The sequence below is a fragment of the Syzygium oleosum genome, unplaced genomic scaffold, assembly GCF_021117445.2.
Source record: "Syzygium oleosum isolate NSW1041296 unplaced genomic scaffold, Sole_v2.1 Sole_v2.21, whole genome shotgun sequence".
Taxonomy (NCBI): domain Eukaryota; kingdom Viridiplantae; phylum Streptophyta; class Magnoliopsida; order Myrtales; family Myrtaceae; genus Syzygium; species Syzygium oleosum.
In genome coordinates, this window is record NW_026607505.1 from 5,270,176 (window position 1) to 5,277,419 (window position 7,244).

Below are 7,244 nucleotides of genomic sequence, written 5' to 3' on the forward strand. Positions count from 1 at the left end.
AAATATACCGACACACCCCCGCTGACATTATCCGCTACCCAGAAAAAGAGAAATCTCTCGATCTGTACACATGAAATGAAATTATAGCAAGATATTTTATTCGATTATGAAAATTATTATTTTAATAGAGGTGGTTTTGCAGCAATAAAAAAATCATTATTTGGGTGGATATATATTTATTTTCTCGGAATAATTACACAGTTAGATTAGGCGTTGGTTACAACATGCGTTTCTCCAAAACTCCGCAACACGAAGTTATGAACAAATTAAGATCACGAGCTCGATTGAAAAATTAAGTGAATTGCGAACTTCCAAAAGAAAGAAGAAAATGGGTCATGAAAAACATTCCATATTTAAAAAGACTAATAAAAGAACTTTCCAAAAGAAACCCAAATTCCATTAAAGAGGTTATTGTCACGGAGAAATCTCCTTTCAATGAATACAAAGAGCAATAAAAAAGGAAACTCTAATATGACTATAATTGCTGCCTCGTTGCCCATTTTACAGAAATGATTGGATTAGGGTATAAAATGATGATAGAACTTTTGTTGTTCTTTGGGCCAAGAGTACCATTCCAGCAAAGCAAAATGCAAGGTCTTTGGGTGCGTTTGGAATCCCTTTGGAGGAAAGGGTGGTAAAATGCAAAGGAGAAAGATTTTTTTTCCAAAAACCAAATAGTGTTTGGTGAAATGTAATTTAAAAATACGTTGGGAAGTAGTTTTGATTTAAATACTGTTTGGAAACAATTACGCTTTATAAATGATTTTTGCTAGTTTTATTTTTAATTTGTCAAACCTTTGCTGGTGGAACTCAGCCACCAGCAACCAGATCTGGCTACGCCAGCCCCTCACTGGTGACGTCAGTGAGGTGGGGACATTTCCGGAATTATGAAAGATCAACGAGGGCAAAATTGAAAGAAAAAAATGTATTTGCATTGTGAAAATACTCAAAACACCTCCAGACATGCCTTGGGCCTAGCCTTTAGAAATGCAATTGCAAATGATTTGTGAAACTGTACTTACATTTGCCCAAAGGCCTTTAGAGCCCAAAAGACTTTGGAAAGGTGGTTTCTAAACGCACCCTTAATCTCTGTACACTAGGTTAAAATCTATACGGACACTTGTAAGCAAAGAAAGACCGCTTCTAAAAAATTACGCTATAAATATGTGTGTATGTTTGGACTTATGGAAATTAATTAATCTATTTAGATGATATCATTTACCCGTAATATCATTCTGCAAACGATTCAATAGGCTGAAAAGCATAAAGACTCACATATTAAATTTACTTTTAGATTTATTGGTGGAAAGCATGCAATCTCCATCAAACTTTATAGTTTATAAACATCAATAAACTTGTTTGAAACTTCATTTATATGCACATGATCAATCAAAATCTACAGGAAAATGATGACTTCTTGGTGAGAACTTTTACCGATGCTGAGGGTTTGTGCAGTTGTGCTGTTTTGGCGTCTATGAAATCCACAGAGAACTCCTTTTTTCTCTTCTGTAAAGTTAAAGATTCCAACACCGATCTTCAAATTAATCGTGTATCGAAAAGCCACGGAAAATATTTTCTTGTGGGTGACTTTTTATTTTCCTTATACCTTAATAACACCTCCCAAAACGTAAAACAGCTCACTCAAATTAATGATTATGTTGCATAATTTACTAAAGTTGCTGTACAAGCACATGCACACGCGCGCTGTTGCCTTCAGAATCGACAGACGACGGTGGAAACAACAAAACGAGCACATGGAAAGAGATATGATCAGAAAGAGAAAACTACCAAAATTATTCACGAAACCCTAAAAACTGAGAATCCTCCGACAAGTATGTAATTTTGAAATTTTGACGAGAACCTAATAGAGAAACTAAACCTGCTTTATCAAGAAGGAAGAAAGCAGGAAGTTTAACACGATTGACTAAACCAATGATGGCATTTATTCCTAAGAAAAAGAGTGAAACGAAGATGCTAGCAAGTGACCTCCACCGCCAGCCTCTTGGTAATGGATCCGCAAGTCGTCGACCCGAAGGTGTTTTCGGAGACATGATGGAACAATTCTGCTTGCCAACACAAGCCTACAAGATCCCCAAAAAGTTACATAAGGGTTATGTTAGAAAAGTCGTAACATATTTGGAATCCAAGTAAAACTTTGCAAAACGAAGATCGGGTGAAAAAACAGGAAGGAAGAAAAGAATTTACATTTTGGAGGACGGCCATCGCGTCGTTGCTCCCTTCGCAGCTGCCCTTCGCAAAGGACCCGCACGCGCCTTGCGGGTCGCCGAAGCTGGCAAACTTGACGGCGGAGATGGGGCGGTCCTGGCACGCAAGCTCGAGGGTCTTCTTCTCATAGGCGTGGGCGCAGACGGATCCGACGGTGACCGTCTGGAAGTTCACCAGGGACGGGTTGCCGCCAAACTCCTCGAATAGCACCAGCGTGTTCACGTCCTCCTCCATGAACGATCTCGGGACATGGTACCTAATCACAAGAAAGGAAGAAAAGCAAGCCATAAAAACCACCGATTTCTCTTTGGAATTCTTTGAGGGGAATTTCCTGTTTGCTCACCATCTTTGAGTGGGGCGACCGCAGTTGGAGACACACTTGTTGTTGTCGTAAGGGCCACGGTAGTCACAAGGGTCGGTGCTGCAGCCATCTGAACCAGCATCGTAGCTGGGCCAGTAGCGGCCGATGCTCTTGCCGTTGACCCAAGCCTCGCCCTTGCCCAGCCCTTGCAAGTCCACCGCCACCGGGTCCGTCCCCAGTGGAACTTTGAACGTGGTCTAGCGCCCAAGACAGACGATAGCGATTATCACTAACTAATCAAGGTTTAAGCGTGTGCAAACGAGGATTATCATTGAGGGATCAGTTGAAAATGCATCTGATTGATGTTTTACCTTGTACCAAGTCATGGTCCGGTTGGTAGGAAGGTCCTTGCTTTGCCAGTTAGAGGCCGAGTTGACGCTGAAAAGCTTGTTGTTGATGCCGTGTAGTCCGACCTTGTAGGACCACACGTGACCCGATAGGTCCTTGATCACTCTCTCGTCGCCTTTCCTTCCCACGATCTCCACCGGGCCGGGGATCCCGTTTTGGACCAGATCAAACATCGGACCGTAATTCTGTTTCCGCAGGGATCGCGAATCATCAGTGATTAAAAGCACGTAATAGAAGAATTTGAATATATGGGTTTTTCAAAGATTGAATTGTCCGTGGACTATGTATGTACCTGGAGTCCAACGGTGACGCTAAGCAAGGAGATCAGATTGTTTCCCGGATTCAACTTAACATTCTGCTCGAAAACGTAGTGGAAATCACCATACAGGGCCCATTGAGAACCTAATGTTTCGTCAATGAGAAAAAAGAGCATTACTCATATCCACATCAATCTGGAACGTATCACCGATGAAAAAAAAGGAAACCGTGCCATATTTTCTTTACCAATGGATTGTCCGTTGACGAAGGCATGAAGTATCTGGCCAGTGCAATTCACTCGGAGAGTCATATTGTCGCTCCAGATCGGGTCAACAGGTTAACGCTATTACAAGAAAGAACAACTTCACCATCAAATCGAAACTATTGCCGATTTAGAGAGAAAGTGGGCGACGCATCGGAGAACAATAGCGAAAAACTGATTTAATCAAATTAGAACGATCAAATTACCTGGTCATGTACCACAAATAATCACTAGCACCATTGGCAGCATCTTTTTGGTCAACAAGCCGATGAGCAGCGACATGTCCCTTTCCGAGGACAACCTGATCATCCACGATCTCGGGCCTCCACGTCCAGCTCAAGGACTCAGGTTGGCTCTCAGCCTTGTTTGGCTCCTTCACCATCACCGAAGTTTGTGCATTCACCTGAAATTTTGCGATGAATTATAAAAAAAATGTTGCATATATACATATGCATAAACTAATTTCGTCTGCGGAAAGCGATTAATAAAATTACCTTCGCGGTGTTATACCCTTCGTTCTGGCAATCGGGGAGGATGCTGACGGACCACGCGGGGACCGTGAACTGCTTGCCCTGGAAGACGAAGGTGGCGTCGGAAGTCGCGTTCGTGTTCCCCAGGAAGCAGGTCGTTTGCTGCGGCGTCGCGTAAACCGTGGCCTGCATTACGGCGATAAAAACAAAAACAAAAAATTCCGATGCTTCGATAAATATATACATTTACATATTTTCAATAATTAATTACTATACAAAGTAGATGTTAATCTTACATAGACTGAGTTGCCTAGATCAACGTTGGTGATGTTACCATTGGTCAGAGTGTACTCGACCGAGTGCAGCATATCGTGAAGCTCCTTTAGATGACCCCACTTCGGCTGATTTAGATTACCTTAATGCAAAATTTATTTTTATTTAAAGACAAAAGATTAGTCTATGATTAATATATTTCTGATGCATGGATAATTACAATCACATTATTAACATTATTATGCGCTCACCGTATTCATCAAGAGGCGCGTCGTAGTCGTAAGAGGTTGTGATGTACGGACCCCCGGCTGTTCTACCAAAATTGGTGCCGCCGTGATACTTAAAATCGAGAGAAAAATGAAAACAATTCATGTAAAAAATCGGATTATAAACACGAAAGAAATATGTAAATCATCATTTGTTAGGATTTACCATGTAGTAATTTTGGAATGTGCCTCCGGTCTGGTAAAACCTAGCGACGGCGAAAGCCAAGTCCTCCGCCGTCCTGTGCGGGTCGAGCCCGCCCCAACTCTTGAACCTAAAATCACATTGCAAAAACGTAAAATATCGATCGCAAATATTTTCTTGAATTAAAGAAAGAAAATGCAAAAAATTAATTAATTAATTAAATTAATTGAGACGAGCGACTCACCAGCCGGTCCAATTTTCGGTCCACATTTTAGGGCTATCGGGATTGTTTGGAGTGAATTGGTCGCAGTACCAACCATTACACGTGTTAATCTGATCAAATAACCATAAATTGTTAGCCAAAGGATAATTAAAAGTCTTATTCTACCAGATAAATCGCAGATTATTCACGATACTAAATATAATTAAAAGGACATTGAGATCTAGTATTCAAACATACAGAAGTACAAATACAAGAAGAATCTCAAATTAAATATTGCCCCCCTTAATGATGGAATAAAGCCTTATCCACATTTTAAGTTTGAGATTGAGGAATAAAAACAAAATCAAATGTCAAACTGTTATTATCTTCAAAATTATACACATTAAATGACAATAATCAATACATTAAACAAGCTAATAAGCTTACTGATAATAAAAATAGATAATGGCATCTAACCTTTTTTTTTTTTTGCAAATTAATCAAACATGTTTTTGCAAATTTTAGGGAATGCTTTAGGTTGCTTTTGTTTCATGGAAAACTCAAGATTTGGAAAATACTTTTCAAAAAATGATTGGTTGTATGGTTTACGGAAAATGTTTTCACCATTAATAATAATATATGCCTAACTATTTTCGTAGGTAACGAAAATATTTTCCATTTATTTATTTTTGTAAGTGATATAAAAGATCATTTTTTCGAAAATATTTTCCAAAATCTTGAATTTTCCGTGAAAGAAACACAACCACCTTAGAGTAGATTAGGAATTTGCAAATTGATCATATAAATGATTCTTACTAATAAACCGAGCCATGTCTTTATCATAGGGAAAATCAGTGCAAATATGGTAGCCATGTTATAATTCTGAAAGGAGATATTTTGATTAAAATCCAACTTAGAAAATAATAAATCCTCGGAAATGGCCAAATTCCAAATAAAAATACGATTTTTTACCATGGGTTGCGGAGCATCGCTTTGTTGGCACATAATCCACGGGACACCGATGTCTTGCGACACGGCCATGTTCGCGCACCAATCGATATAAGCTTTCCCGGCATCTCCATAGGAGGACATCACGTTGCCGTACTCGTTTTCAATCTAACAAAATTACAAAAAAATATATATACATTTCATTAGCTTAATAATTTACAATCTACAAGCAATATTACTCATGTCCAATTCAGAAAAAGGAAAAATAATTGAAAAAAATTCATGCACCTGAGCAAGGATGATGGGTCCTCCCTGCGATGCGAAAAGGTTCTCTTGCTTCGCCATGTTCACGATCAAAGACGTGAAGTTCTTCATCTCGTTCTGAAATTTATAAAACCAAAAATAATTTTTCGTATTTTCGAATATAAGGATTAAAAAAGAAACATTAATAGTGTGAAAGAATAATTTTAAAAAAAAACGTAAACTGACCATGAAAACATCATTGGCAGTTCGCAACTTAATGCCCGGCATATTGTGCAACCATACGGGGAATCCTCTAAAACAAAGAGTTATGCTCGATAAGACAATTAACCTCAATACATGCATTTTATGCTACAAAATATGTGCAACATATGTGCGTGTTTCGACTTATGGAAATCGAGATTTTACCCGTAATTCCATTCCGCGCAGACGTAAGGTCCGATCCGGAGGACCGCATAGAGACCCTCGTCCTGCACCGTCTTCAGGAACCTTATGAGGTCCAGGTTCCCGTCGAAATCGTACTGGCGACGGGCCGGCTCGTGGACGTCCCAGAAGACGTACGTCTCGATCGCATCCAGCCCGCCTTCTTTCGCCTTCCTGATCAAATCGGGCCACATCTACGGACCAAAAAAACACAAAATAAGGAAAATCTTATCGATCATCAATCGACGGAACTCAGGCGGGCGGAAAACGGGCATTACTTCAGCCGTGGACCGCGGGTAGTGGATCGAGCCGGAGAGCAAGACCCTCCTCTTGCCATCGATGGTGATGGCCCGGCCGTCGTGCGAGACGTCGACGGCGCATGCAAACGAGCGGAAGAGGAAGAGGAACGTAGCGAGAGCGAGCAGGATCTTCAGAGGTGCCATTTTCGACGTAAAAAAGCACGAGTTTGTTGAGAAATTCGTGCTTATATAGTAAAGTTAGGTCTCACCTTTCGAAAAGAGAAGCTTATCCGGTAAGTGAATGAAGATAGAAGAACCCTTATCCGGTTCTTCGATGACTGATTCTGGAAATCGTCTGATAGATTTCCACCGTTATTATTTTTTTTACGGAAGGAGATAGACTTTCATTTGCATGGCATCTACTCTCGAAAAATAATGACAAAAAGGACAGAAATATTAAACTCTTGGAATGAGATGATTGTGAGTAGAGTGTGTGCTGACAATTGCTTTTTGAGTTTTCGAGATTTTTACGCATTTTTATTATTTAAATTTATTGCTCAATTAG

At 40.0% G+C, this 7,244-nt stretch overlaps 1 pseudogene; it reads right to left on the minus strand.

Annotated features, from left to right (window-relative positions):
• Positions 1-1,974: 1,974 nt before the first annotated feature.
• On the minus strand, positions 1,975-6,883 carry LOC115666927 (beta-galactosidase 15-like; annotated as a pseudogene).
• Positions 6,884-7,244: the final 361 nt, after the last annotated feature.